This window comes from Rhipicephalus microplus, chromosome 3, assembly GCF_043290135.1.
Source record: "Rhipicephalus microplus isolate Deutch F79 chromosome 3, USDA_Rmic, whole genome shotgun sequence".
NCBI lineage: Eukaryota > Metazoa > Arthropoda > Arachnida > Ixodida > Ixodidae > Rhipicephalus > Rhipicephalus microplus.
Window position 1 is genome coordinate 119530252 of NC_134702.1, and position 18208 is coordinate 119548459.

At 45.1% G+C, this 18208-nt stretch overlaps 1 long non-coding RNA gene across 1 annotated transcript; it reads left to right on the forward strand.

The window, feature by feature from the left end:
• The first annotated feature begins 408 nt into the window (after nucleotides 1–408).
• LOC142803312 (uncharacterized) lies at nucleotides 409–10997 on the forward strand. The gene is made up of 3 exons (XR_012894050.1): nucleotides 409–536; nucleotides 1732–1824; nucleotides 10956–10997. It is a non-coding gene; the product is annotated as an uncharacterized LOC142803312 (long non-coding RNA).
• The last annotated feature ends 7211 nt before the right edge of the window (nucleotides 10998–18208 follow it).

The following is an 18208-nucleotide window of genomic DNA, read 5'->3' on the forward strand; positions in this document are numbered from 1 at the left end:
AGCATGCACATACGTGAAACTAATGGATAATGTTGCGAAGAGAGATTCTGGCGAAAACGCACAAGTAGGGCAACACTGCTTAAAATTAAACAAATTAAGGAGTGGTGCAATCAATTGAAAATGAATTTTCTAGACAGATGTTTGGAAATGAGTTTCATAGTGTTCCGCTACAATCCAAATTACGTGTCTGCTAAGTGTGCCTCAAATTTCTGGACACCTTCATATGTCCTCCACAGCTACAGAGTTTAACGGCCCAGTATTTTTATTCATAGGGACTCCGTGAGTTTGTGTAGTGCAAGGCACGGCTAGTGGCTTACCCTACAGAGCTTACATAATTGCCGTTAGCATTAAAGTATATTACGTAAAACATTGACTATTTCCTGTGCATTATTAGATGGACTACAGCAAACAACAGTCAATGTGGCGATCCGAGAATCACGGCTTGAATGACTACGTACTATTTTTGGCAGAGTTTGGTGCAACTTCGTATTCTGCCTATGACCTCGCTTCGAAGCTACGTGGATACGAAAACCAACGTGAGATATTCTATTTTATTTCAAAGGGCGATAATTAGAGCGAAGCGTGTGTACAATCCTTCAAGAAAGATATTGCATGGCCCTTCCTATGTGATCGCATTGTAATTGATGAAGGAAACTTGATGGAGGAAATGAAGTACACCGACCAAATAAAAACACAGTGGAAGACGCTCAAAAGAAAGCGGAAATCAGAATTCTATACAGAATCGTTGTTAACATGGCTTCCTTTAACACGTGCTATTTCTATTGCATAATTTTCTGATTTTTTCACTTGCTTTACCAGAAGGGGCAAAACAAACGTTTTACTTAGTCGCTAACATCTGCTTACTAATTGTTTTGAAATCTAGCACATACCAATACATAGAGCACCGAATATTGTTATGAGACGGCAACTGTGTCTTGAAACACACTTCAGCATGAGGCATAGGGGATGAAGCCGCTGCAGCAAGTCTTTTTAAAGCGTCATTTGCACTGTTAGATAAAGTTGGCACCACACAAGCGGTCACTGTAAAAGTACACCTGAAATCTTTTCAACACAAAGTGGTAAATGTTAAGAACTTCAATCTAAATAAAACTGTATAGTGTTCAGTTTCCAGGCATGCTGTGCCTGGTCAATTCGCATTTGCCAGTGGAAAACTACAGGCTCCACGAATCGGTGCACTACACATTAAGGCAAACGGCTGTTGTGCATGAGCTGCAAATTGAAGTATCGGTGCCACAGTGGCCTGTAAATATCCGTTTGCTCGTGATCGTGAAGCAGGCGCTGCCTGGACACAAGAAGAGTCAAGAAGTAGAACCAAGCACAAAGAACTTCTGCTAATCGCATTACAGCATATTTCAAAATGTGTGCATGTCGATTTACCACAATCTTCATAGTGAAAGAGCAATAATTACTCTGCTTTGTAGCTCTCGTGCAAGGTACACCGCAGGTTTTGTGAAATCGTCGAACGCCCTCGCGTGGGTATGGAGTCGGTCCTGCTGAGCGCGCAGTGCTATACCAGACAGAGATACGTAACTGACCCCGACCAAATGGTTGTCGCAGCTTGGAGCAAACCTCATAAAAAATCACATGTACTAGAGTTGTCGTAGCTTTTTTCATTATTCGTTTTCGGTGCCTTCTTTCGCTGGCATGAAAGCTGCAAAAATAGAGCGCAACTCGCACCTCAGTTCTCAGAAGTCATCTTTCTTTACGCAGTCGACGACATATCACGAGCGACATACACCAGCGAACAAACAACGGAATTCGTTTTTGAGCTAAGCAAGCGCACGTCTCCATACGTTTCAAAAGGTACGAAACTTTTCTTTCATTTTCAACTGGCGTCTCTAGCTTTAAACACACACACACACACACACACACACACACACACACACACACACACACACACACACACACACACATATATATATATATATATATATATATATATATATATATATATATATATATATACATATATATATATATATAATTATTTATTTATTTATTTATTTATTTATATATATATATATATATATATATATATATATATATATATATATATATATATATATATATATATATATATATATATATATATATATATATATATATATATATATAGTTTTTGATACAGTGCTGTGGTGGCTTATATGTTCAGCAGATTAGTTTGCATGGGTGCGACGCTTGAACACAGCGATACTGCAGGTACAATAATTGACGCGCACAATCGAAAAGCTGGAACAAGTGTTATTTGTTCTTCATAAATTTCTTGTTATCAAAATAACTACGTGGGAGCCACGTTGAATGACAGCACACAATATCTTAACGCGTAAAAAAAACTAAGCCTAATCACAGTTAAGATAAAACTGTAGAAGTTTTGGTTAACCATAACGTTTCAAGTTGTACGGCGTTCAGCCTAGACATGAAAGGCCTGTTTTTTTTTTGCCTACGGTGTCGCATAGGCTGTGTGAAAGAAACTATTGTCGCTGACAATGATGAAAAGGTGTTTCAAAAATAATCTTATACTAATATAAAACAATACTCCACAGTTGTTTCGTTTGGGCAGAATCTGTCCGCACAAAACTATAGTATCTGTATCGAGTCAAGGGTAGCACACTACGATGGAGTATATTTTTTGCTAAAGTGGGTTGAACATTTGAGCAATATTTTAAGGGTATCGTAATGCATGTTTCCAGATACGTCGACTATTGGTGTTTGTCGACCCGCCAACTTTATAGAGTCTATGTTCCTGTTTCTAAGAATTCTTAAGCAAAGGGTCGGATGTTTGTGCTTTACCTGTGAAGTCCCAGGACACAATGTCTTGCAATATTTTTATCCTTCATTACAGTTCTAGACGGACAATGTTTTTGCTGGTCTTTTCCCTCCGTTCAGCAAGACCATTTTTACGCTATCACTCTCCTCATTAGAAAATTGTTAAGAATCGTTTGGCCTCGTCTTGTGTTAGTTCGACTTCAAAGAAGTCCAATCCTCACAATGTAGGTGACAGATTTTTACGGCAGGTGTTCAGATTGGAAGCGCCTTGCTTCCCGTGCTTGGTCCTTGCTTCCACATTACAATGGCTCTTGCATAACCTGAAGAGGGAACAAAAAGAGGTTCTTGACGCTTCAGGTGTGGCTTCAGATCGGCGAAAAACGTTCGTCGTTGTCCCATACATGGGCGCCATGTTGCACCGTATGACAAGGACGGCCAGTAATTATAACATAAATGTTGTCTTTTGTGCTAGCAAGATGCTAGGCAGCTTCTGCGCGAGGCTAGACAAAAGAAAGCAGAAGGCGCAGGCCACTGTCAGCGCTGAAGGTTGTGTTGCGAACGAAGTTATCGGAAGAAGCAGAAGCAGGAGAAAGTTTCTATGTGGACCCCAAGCCCAGGAAATCGGCCCGTTTACAGCCTCGAGGGTGAGATCGGCACGCGCTGAGCTGGGTATAACTTGAACTGAGGGGCAGCTACGGGTGTCACGAAGGAGAGCATGGGACAACGCTTGGCCACCGGAGGAGACGAAGAGTGGAGAAGACGATGCGGTGACGGAGTCAGTAGCAAACCACCCTCCGTGTTGAGAAGAACTCTTTCACTCATTGTGTGTTTTCGTAGCAATTTTGTTTGTTCATAATTAAGTAGTTGATCGTTACTGAAACAACGCATCGGTATTTATTTTAACCCACACGAACGACAAACTTTCTGGTGCTGAAACCCGGGACTCCTCCTGCCGCCGACAATACAGTGTACTTTACACCTCAACGACTCCTCGCCAGAACGTCCCTGTAATTGTCTGATGCCGCCCTTCCGACGAGCTTATCAACAAACTATTCAGTGAACATGGAACGTGGGCACAAGAAAAGCATGATCCTCCGAGCACAAGCCACACGTCTCATTAACAAATGTGAACAGGGCAGACAAATTAGCACCACACCTAACGAAGCAGGAATGCTGCATACCCGTTTGACATCGACACGGACAAATTCCGACGCTGTCTGCAATTAGATAGAGAACCTGATTTTCGAAGATGACCTGGAGGAAGAGTATGCGTAAGTGATTGAGTATAACGACTGTATACTGCAATGTTTGGCATGGCCGGAGCACCGATTGAACGGCGACTCAAAGCAAGCGTCTCCAGCTCGACCAGCTCAACCAATCAAAGGTGACCTAACCGAAACGATGTCACAAAAAATGAACGTTAAAGTGCCAAGGCTTGAGCTTGTAAAATTCAGTGGGCGGCGGCATGAGTGGCAGCCCCTCTGGGAGTTGTTGGAACAACTATTGGACAACAACGATCAGCTTTGCACTCAGGATAATTTTCATTACCTGAGGGCATCTTTCACTGGTGAAGCTGCTGCTGCGCTTACCGGTCTACCTCCAACGTCCTGGTGTACACCGACGCGAAGCAGCTGGTAAAGAAACTCTTCGAAAACGAAGAGCTCCTAATTCAGGAGCAAATGAAGAAGCTCATCGGCATCACACCTGTGCACTTCGAACGGCGTGCGTGGACTTCGACGTCTCTAAGACATTGTGTCAGCGCACATCAGGGGACTCGAGACGCTCGGCCAAAAGCTCGACGGTTTTAGCTCCATGCTACTCCCCGTCGTGCAACGAGCGGTGTCGAAAGAAATTCAGCTTGAGTTCAGCGGTAAGTGCTTAATAAAAACTGGTGGCCCCATCGACGATCAGCAGGCCAACACCGTCGGTTCGTCGATAACGACGGAGGAGGTAGACAGAACTACTTTTAACACCTTCTCAAGGCTCCTATTTTTCCTCTGAGTTTAGGTCGAAAGCCGTGAAAATCTTGTTGCGCTACAGACCATGGACGTTAAGCAGACGTCGAGTTACAGTGCCAGAGAAGCGCCCTCACGGCTCGAAAAGAAAGGAAAACAGGCTCAATCTGCTGCAATGCTGCACCAAAGCACTACTCAGGACGAGTGCTTCTTTTGTAACGCTACAAGCTACAACACGCAAGACTGTGGCGAAAAGAAAACGATAGCAGAAAATAAGAACCTGTTTACAATCTGACGGGAAGTGCATCAGGTGCATTAAAAAAGGCCATTCGGCGAGAAAATTCCGATCTAACGTAAGATATGTGAAGGGAGAGAAAAGGCATGCCAGCACGATGTGTGACCCAACGTATTAAAAAAATAGCAGCATATGCACGAAGTGAATGATGGAAAGTGGGGCGAAGCATTCGTCCGTCCATTCGTTTTTGCTTCCGTCCGTCCATGCGTGCGTCTGTTCGTGCGTTCGTCCCTGCGTTCGTCCATGCATCTGCCCCTGCGTCCGTTTATGCCTCCATCCATGCATCTGTCTGTGTGTCCGTTCGTCCATCTATTCAACACTCCAATTACCACCATCTCGCATCTTTTCATCATATATTTCCCATATGGAAGCACCGCCATCCAGCGGACCTTCCAAGGACTGAACAAGAGGTGGCACACGCACACTTTATTGCGTCTTGCGCTTCGGGTCTACTTCCCATCTTTAACCACGGCGAGTTCATGGTAAATACTAGTTCACTGTATTCATGGCACTGCGGCCCAACGCTCGCTAAACCTTTCTAAAACCAAGGAGGTCACGCCCAGCGAGTATAACGTAGCAGCATTTTCCTGTCAGATAGTCCTCAATGTACATGCAAATGGCTGCTAATGGGAAATGAGAGACAGAATTCGGCTTTTACTTTCTTACGGCTTGCGCTTCGTGTCTACTTCTCACCTTTAACCATAGCGAGTTCATGGTATATACTAGTTCATTGTATTCATGACACTGCGGCTTAACGCTCACTAAACATTTCTAAAACTAAGGAGGTTACACCCAGCGAGTAAAACGTAGCAACCTTTTCCTGTCAGATAGTGCTCATTGTACATGCCAATGGCTGCTAATGGGAAATGAGAGGCAGGAGAATTTGGCTTTTACATTCTCACGGTTCGCGCTTCGTGTCTACTTCTCACCTTTACCCATCTCGAGTTCATGGTATATACTAGTTCATTGTATTCATCACACTGCGGCTCAACGCTTGCTAAACCTTTCGAAAACTAAGGAGGTTACACCCAGCGAGTATAACATAGCAACCCTTTCTTGTCAGATAGTGCTCATTGTACATGCCAATGGCTGCTAATGGGGATTGCAGCGTGCGCGTTACCAAAAAGCCGAATGCTCCTGTCTCTAATTCCTCATTAGCAGCCATTGGCATGTACATTGAGCACTATCTTTTATTGTTAAACAACGCACAGAAGAAATCTCTCATCGGCACCACCTTGGAGGTCAAAATGCTATACTTGTTACACGCTACAACGGCTACGAGAACGAACGGGTGCCGCTATAAAGAGCTTCGCACTAAAAGCTGCAGCATGTAGAGAAGCAAGATGCAGGCTGTGATGCACGACTCTCACAAGCTCCGAGTGGTTTTTGATGCCTCTGCGCAGGTAACTCAGTCAAGTCATTGAACGATAACTTGAAAAGCGGACCGAACTTGACCGCTGATTTAGCCGGTTTGCTTCTGAACTTTCGCCGTCACACGGTCATCTAACAGCGTCATCTAACAGGTTTCGCGGTCATCTAACAGCGAAACGCTCCGTCAGCAATTCTAGAGGAACTCCCGTGGCGCCGCACATCTTGGTTATTGGTCGGGAGTGTTGTGGTGGGGAGGTTTTGTGACTATCGTGGGATCCATGTGCTGACAAGTTAACGTTCTCTGCGTGCACGGACAGCATTCAAGATCTCGAACGCCCTGCAAAAGGGTCCATGGTTGAAACAACGGCGCGGATATATGAGCCACTGGGGTGGCTGTCTCCCTTTACTGAATGCGCCAAGATCCTCTTTCAAGATTTGTGGCACAGAAACATCGACTGCGACGACGCTCTACCTGGAAACATCACTACAGCCTCGACAGAGTGGTTAGAGGGACTTCAACATCTTCATGATGTTCAAGTGCCCCGATATTACGGGTCACAAACGAACGGAGGTATGACGACCTGCTTTAACATTTTAGCTGATGGAAGCCAATTGGCGTACGGAGCGGTCACCTACTTCACTATGAAGGGCGACAACGGGACAAATTTGACAATTCGGATGAGTAAATCAAGAATTGCGCCGGTCAAAAAATTACCCTCGCGAGATTGGAGCTAATTGCATGTTTGCTTGCAGCTCGATTATGCCACTACATTTTGGATACCCTCAAAGAGAGGCCCCCGAACGTCTGCCTGTGGACGGGTTTAACAATCACGCTCTATTGGATTCTCGGAAATGCCAAGCTCTGGCAGCTGTTCATGCACATCCGCGTCACTGAAATTCAAAATCTCACAGATGGGTTATCGTGGAAGCATAGTGGCGGAATAGAAAATCCAGCGGATCTTTTCACACGAGAGGTACCCACTGCGCGGTTGGCCACGAATGGGCTCTGATGAAACGGAGTGCCATGGTTTTGCCCAGCAGAGGTGGATTGGCTTCGAGGGGTTTCCGAGGCAACATTCGACGAAGCCGAGCTCGAGCAATGAAAAGAATCAAGTGCTGTGCCGGCTACAACATCGCCACCCGCTAAATAATTCATACGTGACCTTAAAGAATACGGTAAACTATCAACGGTAATCAGAGTATAGCGTGGATTTATCGATTCATCAAAAAACACACTGCTGAAGTAAAGAGCTCGGATCCCTCACATCAGAGCAGCTGAATAAAGCAGAGAAGTATTGAATACGCCATTAACATAGAGAGTTTTTTTCCAAGAGAAATTGCGTGCGTCGATAACGCAACAAGAATTCCACCTTACTCACCTTTGAGGACTGTTTCGCTGATGATGGACAGTGAAGAAATTTTTAGAGTTGACGGAAGGCTGCAGCGTAGCCAAGTTGATTACAATGAGAAGCAACCTGCTGTATTACATAAGAAGAGCAACTTCGCCGAACTTTTTACCTTACAGTGTCACCAACAGGTATTGCACGGAGGCGAACGGGACATACTGACGCAGCTGAGAGAGCAATTCTGGGTGATCGGGGCGAGACGGACGATAAAGAGAGCCTTTAAGGCGTGCGTAACGTGCCAGCGCTTTCATTCAAGGCCGGCAGGCCAAGTTACTGCTCCTGCTCCAACAGATTACATTACCCAGGCCTCTCTTTTTGAAGGGACCGGTGTAGACTTTGCTGGCCCTCTTCTCGTCAAGGGGGCAACGACAACGAATTGTGCATTGCACTTTTCACATGCGTTGTCCCCCGGGCAATACACCTCGAGTTGGTGAATGCCATGTCAGCGGCGTCTTTCTTGCTTGCATTCCGCTGATTCACATCTTGACGATGGCTACTAAGCAGTATTTATAGTGACAAGGCGCTCACATTCAAGAAAACGAGCAGAGATCTCGCCGCACTGTGGACAGTTATTAGAAACGAAGAGGTGAAAAATTTCGTCGCCAACTCACGCATACAATGAAAATTCATTGAGGAGCGAGCACCGTGGTGGGTCGGAGTTTATGAGCGCTTGGGTGGGCTAACTAAACAGGCTATGAGAAAAACGCTGAGAACAAGCAGCCTGAGATTCTAAGAGCTAAGCATAACGCTGTGAAGTGTAGGCCATGCATGTTGAACTCGTGCCCTCTAACACACGTTTATACGGAACCCAACGAACCCAAGTCATTCTGCATGTCCGGCCTTATTTTCGACAGGAAGACGGCTGACGTCGCCGCCTAACCTACAGCAACAGAGGATTGCAGCCCTTTCCTATTCCAACCTTAAACAGATATTGTCCCATCAAAGTAAACCACTCAAACAGTTCGGGAAAAGATGGACCAGTGAATACTTAAAAGAACTCTGGAATTATCAGCTGAAAGGAAAGACTCCAAGGCAGCTGTACGCCGGCGAATGCTGAGGGATTCAAGGGTACCAAGACAGATGTGGATGATGGAAGCTATAGAATCTACATTTCCTGGCCACGACGGCAAGATTAGGTGGTGTCGAGTGCGAATGTGTGGGGGAACGATGCTACGACGGCCCGTTCAGTTAGTGCACCCAGTTGAACAATATAGCTAAAGGCAAATGACGGCGTGATTTCGGGGGGAATCTGTTGCGAACAAAATTCTCGGAAGAAGCAGAAGCAGGAGAAAGTTAGTGTGTGGTTCCCAAGCCCAGGGAAACGGCCCGTTTTACAACCTCGAGGGCGAGATCGGGACGCGCTGTGCTGGTTGTAACCCGACACAGAGGGGCAGCTGCGGGTGAAGAGAAAGGAGAGCACGGGACAACGCTTGGCCACTGGAGGAGAGGGAGAGCGGGGAAGACGACGTGGTGATAGGGTCAGTCGCAAGTCGCCCTTGGTGTCGAGAACTCTTTTACTCATTGTGTGTCTGTGTCGCCATTTTGTTTCTTTATAATTAAATAGTTATTCGTGACCGAAATAACGTGTCGGTATTTATTTCAACGAACGTGAGCGACAAGTCGCTCAATAATGCACCCGTTTCACTGAGTGCGCTAGTGGCGTGTTGTACTTCACTCCTTTGTAATGCGGGTGCAGGTACACTGGGCAGACAGGACGTTGCCTCAACGCCCGTCTGAGGGAGCATGCTAGCTCTCCGAAAGGTACACCATGCACGCAACTTGCCCTCTATTGCCGGCAATTCGGCTGTGCAACTCATTTGAACAAAACCACTGTGTTGATTAGGCATAGAGACTAGCGCAGGCATAAAATTGCTGAAGCGTTGCAGGAGATAGATGCATGAGCCAACTTTCAATCACTGTCACAGATGCTGAGATTTCGTATCTACAGAATATTTGATTATGTGCTTGGTGGGGGAGTCAAAGTGTTTTGTGCCTTGATGCGTGCATAAATAAGACATGTTTCTTCAATTAAACATTCAGACTTTACAGAGCGCTTGTGTAGTGAATATTTTGTGTTTTTTCGTCTTGTTGTGCGCTGATCGTAATAAGCTTAAAAAACGTGTGCTACGTGTTGGTACCCGAGACTTCGCTGTATTACGTTAAACGCGAAATAAAATGCGCCACTTACTTAAAAGTAGCGCTAATTTGATTATGAATAAGAACTAGAAGAAATAAATTGCAGGGTCTCCAGCGTTTAAAACGACTCAAAAGTTACAGCCATTTTTCTGTTTTGTTTTTGCCTCGGGCATTGTATCAATCCTGATTCGTCTCGTATCGAAAGCTTTCCGTCTCTGACATGGTCTGCAAGCCCTCCTGGATCGGAGGCAACACAATTTTCAAGCAACCTCATCTGGTTTACCACTGCCTCTGTGATTGGCCCAGGTTTCGTTGAATAACAAAGCCACATGATACAGTCATTTTATGTACTTTGAGGCTTTTATCCTATTTGACGCCGTGATGTTTGTGATCTCTGATGTCAGGATGCTGTGAGATGGTCGCGCTATTACGAGGTGTTGGTTTATGCAACGCACGCGATAGTGCCCAAGGCGCTGGCGTGCTACGCCTAGGCCAGTTGTCAGTTTTCCACTTCTGTGCGGCACCTAAAGCGATTCGCTTTAATAAACATGAACACATATCAAGTATGTCCCAAATTTATTCACACAATTTATTACTACATGCCTTTTTGGGGAATCTAACGTATTACGAAAGGCGTACGCACAATTCAATGATATACTCAACGACGGGATTGAAGTCGAGGGCGAACTGTTTCATAGCAAAAAAAATAGCATCAGTCACTTGCTTAGGATTGCTGTCTTACAATGAGAATACAAGCATTCTAGTGTGCGCCAACATTTTCTAAACATTGTTTATTATTCAGTCTTGTACGAGTCCTGGTGTGGACAATTGACGAATGATGCAGCATATTTCTAAGCACTGCTGTAAAATGCTTTACCGTTGACCCTACACGAGGTGTTTCCAGTCATGCCCGCTAGATGGCGAGCCCTCATTTGAAATATACTTGTGAAACACCACAGCGTCAAGGCTAACTTCCCGCCATCCTTCTTTCTCTATGTTTACCAGATGACTGGGACACCTTTCTTTACAAGTACACCAATAACACCTACATGGTCGACGACAATATTTTCTATCGACCTTATCTTGCCACAATGATCGTGAAACTTTTAGAGAGCACGCGCGTTGGCAAGGAAGGGCTGCAATACCTGGTGGCCTGGACCTTCTACAGGCAGCTGTTTGAGCTCACAGACCCAACCTAGTTTCTGAGAGGCAGGAGTGCGAACGACGCTTGCTACAAACACGTCAAGAAGGTTTTGAAGCTGGCCATCACTAGCCATCACTTCCAGTCGGGTATGTCTATGTGTGTACATCATTGGTCAAATGTTATGGAATTTTCCTGGCGCCATTGTCCTGCTAGTTCCTTTGACAGGCAGGCTCCAACAAAAGCTTTCGACCTTAGCGGAGCTCCTAGCTTTCATTCCGTGAGTTATCTGCGTTGCCATCACGAAAACGCTGTCTAAAAATAAAGGATTCTCACAGCTGATAAGTGTTCAAAGTAATTAAAATTTGGTCCGATGAATAGTAGGTGTGTGCAAATATTCGAGTTTGGAATTCAAATTGAAGTGAAACATGAATAATTTTATATGATTTTTGAATAACTAGTATTCGATGTTTCGAACTACTCAACATGACGTATTAATAAACCGCAATAAAGCCTAGTGATGCTATCTGTTTAGGTTAGGGTCTCTAAAACAGACCCTAGCGTCGTTACAGGAGGTCTTCTGTAAAACTTTTCACTGATATCCTGGATTGAAGGTGAGCGCATTTTTACTTTCGTCACCGATATCTCAGCTCCACAAGTAAAAAAAAAACGACAAAAATATTAAGTACTTTACTACTTTGCCTCTGAAACGAAGCCACCGATTTCTTGCCCACTATTGACGCGTATGCAAGAAGAGCCCCAAAAGTTCCGCATTTTACCCGATCAACCTCGGTAATGGGCTTCGCATGTACACACTTGTCCACGCTTTGCACTCGACACAGCCTTACTACACCACAAGTTCAAAAACTTCCAAAGTTCGTCCGTGCAGTCGAACTCTGTATGAAAGCACACCCAAAGATAGTTTTTTTTTCTATTTTGGGGGGGAGGGGGAGGGAAAAGAAACCATGAAGTGCACTTGCTATCATACCCACTCTTTTACCCGTAGTAAGGTCGTGAGTGGTGCTACTAACTGGATTGGAGGCTCTTCCATCAATATACTTGCACGCCCACAAAATAAACACAACTCGCCGTAAAAGTTCACGGTAACAAGTGACCACGTCCTAGTTTCCCTGATTTTTTTTCATTTGACTATTTGTAATTGGCAGTACACGTTTGAAATCAGTATATTGCCACGTTCCATTTCCCAAGTTTTTGTTATCGTCCCAAAACACCACACGATTCTCAGCGCAAACCGCGCCTGCAGTTTTCGAGAGGGTTCCGGACTGTAGTAGATCATTTCGATAAGATCACGCCCACTGTGCGAATGGTACAGATTGTTCTGGAACGTACGCCGCCGCCAGCGATAGCGCTAGAACATTCGACGGCGGGAGTATAAATGCCGACGCGCTTCGCCGCTTGTCAGTTGTTGATCGAAGGCCGACGCTCCGTTCGCCGCTATCAGTCTGAGACTGCTATCTGTGCGAGACTGCTGCTGTAATTAGACTTTCTGTTTACCGGGCACAGGTTCGCCCAAATAAACAGTTACATTCCAACAAGAAGTCTCCTGTCTTCGGCCACGTCACGACCCCGTGACAATATGTATATTTATTATACGATTCCTTGTTTTAGTCACTATTTGGCACGATTCGGTTCGAATTGAATTCGTGATAAAAATTCATTAGTCACACACACCTAATAAATAGAAATGCAGTAGTACTTCGTTATTTCAACATAATGAGTGTGACGAAATTGCCCGTTATCATCCATACCTTCGCCATTGTACTATGTGGTGGGTAAGTGTTCGTATTAGGTTGAGAAGCGTTGTATGTACTGTAGCAAGCACACCGTGTGATAAAAGAATAGGAATAAACCAAGGACGCTTTTGTTTTTTGTTTGACGGACTTTTTCAACAGCAATAAACAAAATAAGTCAGATAATGCAATTTTTCTGGTCTAGCTGTACTGTTGTAAATATGACATAATAACAAAGTCATTGAAGTCCACAAATAATAAATTTTCAGTTGGAGGGACTGAACCTGCACTGTTCGAATGGCTCATCCAATGCTCCACCAGTAGAGCTACCGTAGGGCTTGTCCTACCATCCACCCTTTGGGGGTCTTCCAGTGCACATAAGCTTGGGAGTGCTCTTTAGCATCACGTAGCACATATCTTATTTACGCCCTGGCAACTGTAGGATAATAAAATGAAAATGTGCCTGAAACGCAAGTCGCCAACGCACTGTCCTACCTCTATTTTTATCGTTCCCCTTTTGTACGTAGGTGAGCGCCTCTAACTGTCCCTTGTAAACATGCAAAGCTCTCACAGCATCCTTCGAGGAGCTGAGAATATTTCACTTGACTATGCGGTATGGAGGAGAACGTTCTCCCACGGTGGCTGGTCGCAACACGTGGAACGAGGCATGACCTCCACATAGCACGCTGCCAGTGGAAACCAGAGCGACGTTCCTGACAGTTTGAGAGGAGGAGCTCCTTGAAGCGTGGGTCTGTACATCCTAGACATATGTGGTTGTACACTCTGAAAAAAGGAGCGAGAATGGAAAAACGGGCTCCGTTTCTCCTTCGGCTCAGCGACTTCCTCCCTTTCGGGCGCTTTACACCTCGCGCCCTGTCGCGGCAAGGACCAAAGGAGTAACGTTCCTTCTTCGGTGTTCATCTCAATCATGGTGGTCTCGGACGCGTGCATGCGTATGCCGAGCCTAGCCAGCCACGGCCAGTTGCGAGGGATTACTTTTACCTTAGATTGACGCAAGCAATGCACGAGTGACATTTTTTTGTTTTATTGGTGTAGAGTAAAATCCTATCTTCATTTTATCGCCAGGCCCTCGCAAGATGCTCCAAACGCTTCAGTGTGTGTCTCCTGTTGTTTTATACTACCAATTTGCCACGAGAACAAGGAGCCCTGCTTCCCAAGCAGTCTTGCTTTATCGACTACTTTAGACTGTACACACATAATGGATTTTTTCGGTGTCAACATACTGGGTAAGCCCACGCATTTTTAGTTTCTCACGGCACCAACAGCACCCATGAATTTAACAAGCCACATAAAAAACATCACACTTAGTTTTTCAACATTCAGGAAACCTTAAATCACTGTACGATTCATGCGTGAAAGCATGATCATATACAATTGATAGACTTATACGTGCCGCTACAGCCAGATGGATGTTCTTTGTAGTTTACCCCTATTCGAATAGGGCCGCTGTGGCCGGAAGTCGCGTCTACGTCCTCCAGCATAGTCACACAACACCCATTAAGGCTATGCTACCATGGCAGGTGAAAGCACAAAGGGAAACAGGCTGCGAAGTTTAATCGAGTGTTTATTCGCCAGACTGGGTTACAACCAACACAAACGTTTTAAACATCATCATAACTACACTTTTGTGAAAAGTAAACCAATGACTTCCCTCAGTTAAACCAAATTCTCAATCGCATGCGTTTTGAATTGCACTGAAAGGTAGGGCGGAATTAAGCACGCGTGAAGTATGCCTTTCTCGTTCTAAATTTTCCTTTGCCGTGAGAAACTCCACACAAAATGCACTTCTAGTAACAGCTGTGCACAGCAGGTAAGTACTAACACTCACCCACCTTTGTGACAAGAGTATTGCAAATCCAGAGTAATAGTAACCACTGGAGCCACAGCGCTAACAACGAACTTGTGGCACGCACCATGACTGCAAGTTAACACGCGAGGCAAATCGCGAGAGGCATCTCAAGCAGAAAAGTATGTAAGCACAGCATGCTATAACGTTATAGTAAATTTGCGCACTGTACCGCTAGTTCCTTCACTCAAATAATAGAGCTGCCGCGACGCCAACAACCACTGTCATCGCTCACGAAAAACTACCATCGAATGCGAGGTCATCGCTTATTTCTCTCGCAAGACCCGCGTTGTAACCTACCTATACACTGCTATGATCGTCGTTCATCATCATCATCATCAGCCTGACTACGTCCACTGCAGGACAAAGGCCTCTCCCATGTTCCGCCAGTTAACCCGGTCCTGTGCTTGCTGCTTCCAATTTATACCCGCAAACTTCTTAATCTCATCTGCCCACCTAACCTTCTGTCTCCCCCTAACCCGCTTCCCTTCTCTGGGAATCCAGTCAGTTACCCTTAATGACCAGCGGTTATCCTGTCTACGCGCTACATGCCCTGCCCATGTCCATTTCTTCTTCTTGATTTCAGCTATGATATCCTTAACCCCCGTTTGTTCCCTAATCCACTCTGCTCTCTTCTTGTCTCTTAAGGTTACACCTACCATTTTTCTTTCCATTGCTCGCTGCGTCGTCCTCAATTTAAGCTGAACCCTCTTTGTAAGTCTCCAGGTTTCTGCTCCGTAGCTAAGTACCGGCAAGATACAGCTGTTATATACCTTCCTCTTGAGGGATAGTGGCAATCTACCTGTCATAATTTGAGAGTGCTTGCCGAATGTGCTCGTTCCGCATCGAAAACATTGTCATTTAAGGGCTAGCAGTGTACTGTATCCATGACTAAGGTTCACTCTTGTAGTAAGCGCGTAAAAAGAATATAAGCAAACGTTCACACGAAACAGCTTAACGAGGTCGGCGCGACCACAGAACGCCTACCACGACGGAGACAAAGTCTGGTCTGCATGCTGTGCCCTCTCCGAGTAACAAGTGGAAGAATAAAAAAAGACGTGACCTCCGAAATGGCTAGCGCACGGCAAGCGTTTTCGTGCTCGAAAGCTTTAAGAAAAAAATAACTCTGGCAGTGGTCGAGAGATGGCGCAGCGTTCGGAATGCCGTTAGCATTCCATGCATGGCTTGGGGTAATCGTTTTCGCGAAAACCTGATAAGCTCTAGTAATTATTCCGTTGATCATTGTGCAACCGTTGATAAACTTCCGTTTGTCTAAGCATCAGATACAACATGTTCACGTGTGCGCAAGTTGTGGTATGGCTACAAAACGAAAAAAAAGTGTACGAAAATTTACTTGAAACTTCTGCTACTATGATAAGGCAAAATTGATTGCTAAATAAGCTCGTGCGCTTTCGTAGTAGGAGGTGAGTAAACAAGCCGAAGTGTGTGCCGCTGTGGAGAATGCTTGATTGCACAATTGTTCATTGAATCCACTCTATATGCGCACTATGCGTAGTCGGTGTCATTGTGTGCATGTGTAGCTATATGCATTGCATCAGCTTATACTAGGCGGCCGGTGTCAGTGACTATTTTTTAGTGCGCTGAGTGGCCAACTTTCCGCAAGTGAGCCGTACAGCGACGTCTTAGCACAGCGACGTCTTACACAACGTGATTGCGCGCGCTCCGCCCTCCGCTCCGTGGCTACGCGGGAAAGTCGTCATAGGTATGGATCCATCGCAGGCATCAACCTCGACTGCGATACCTCCAACAACGAGTACAACGCTATCGAATGCAATCATTGCACGCGTCGTTGAAGATGTCGCGCCGATTGAAAACAAGGCAGCGCGGTGAAGGGCCCGTGATGCCGAGCGCAAGTGGACGAAGTGGACCGCGGACATAAACATCATTATAATGCGAATTTACTCTCACATATACGCGCAAACTCACCAAGATTTCCCGAGAGCGTCTAATGGTTCCTGGGAATCGCAATGTGATCGATCGATCACACGGGGGAGTTCGTGTGATCACAAGAAAACGTTAACTCACTTGCGAATACCAACGGATTTTAACTTTAATCCCCCTCGTAGCATCACCCCGTGCATTCGTACTTAACCATGTTCACCCTCGGCAAAATGCTTTGGAGTGTTTTTAGTATAGTTGAGCCCCACCAGATGGCGCCAGCTACCACCTACTTCACGGCTGTGACGCTCTCGAACCTCCAGCTACTTATATAACGTTAAACATCCATCTATCAAAACTGCATACTGAGTCGGAATGGTTTCGCTGCGATCGAGTCTACGGTTTGGAGGCACATCTCGTGACTTGCGGCCCCGTAAACGCACGAATAACGTCGCTACACTATGTGAATCTGCGAGAATTAAATACAGCAAGCCTAGCATGTACTCTTCGGGTGAGGACTCTGTAATATTCGTGTCTTTCAGAGTGAATGCCGCCTCGCTGGCCGAACGAAACCTACTTCCTCCGTCGTTGTCATCGCGATGTTTTCATCACCACAAGTTCGTCTACCTGTTTTTATAATCATTTCGTTCGGTATCAAGCTCAGCGGAACCGTTTTTTTGTAACTTTCAGTGCCGCGTACTCTTTATCAGTCGAAAATCGATGCACTTGCTAAGCCTACTCGTTTCCCAAATCCTGGGGTCATTCATCTTGATTTTCATAGGGAGGAACATGTTTCTCCGTGGCAGCGGGAGTAGCGTTCTTCTATTTAAAATGAACATTGGGGACATTGCCGTTCCTCCTTGAATGAAGAGAACGTCACACTGTTTCTTAAGAGTTTATGCCTCAACTGTTCACAAGACGGCAGTACGAGTATAGGATGAAAACATGCAAGATCTTATACAACTAGGTGGCGGTACTTGGAATGTTCACTATATAGAAGGACGAAAGAACAGATTATAGTTTACCGATAAAACTCTCCGAAGCTTCGCCCCTCTCGTCATCAATCACTCCATGGAAATGTTGTGATTTTCCTTATAGGAGGCGTTTCTGCGGCACCCGGTATGAACGCATTTATTCTACTAAAATGATGTTGCTTTAAAAGAACAAAAGAATGCATTTTTAATCCGGGAGGGAAGCCACTAATAAGCATACCAGGGACTTTTGAGCGTGTGCCCAATAGTTGTGTATCTGGACTATTCAAACACCTTAGATCGACCTGACAAATAACGCGTGGTCATGACAAGATCTATACTAATGACATGAGGCGAAATATGTTTGTGAGACGTTTCGTAAAGGAATTAGCCCATACCGAAAACATAAAGTAAATCAAAAGCGGACTTGACTGTGAAATTTACTGATAATAGCATTTGCTGAAACAAATGTACCCTTTGACTGCAATCATATCGGTACAAAAAATGCAGACTATGATGAAACAAGGCATAGTGCTCAGCTGTAATGGCCTTGTTATTGTGGTATGTGTTATTTCGTGTAAAGTGAAGTTCATTTTGCAAATTTATGATGCTGTATTCGACAATGGTCT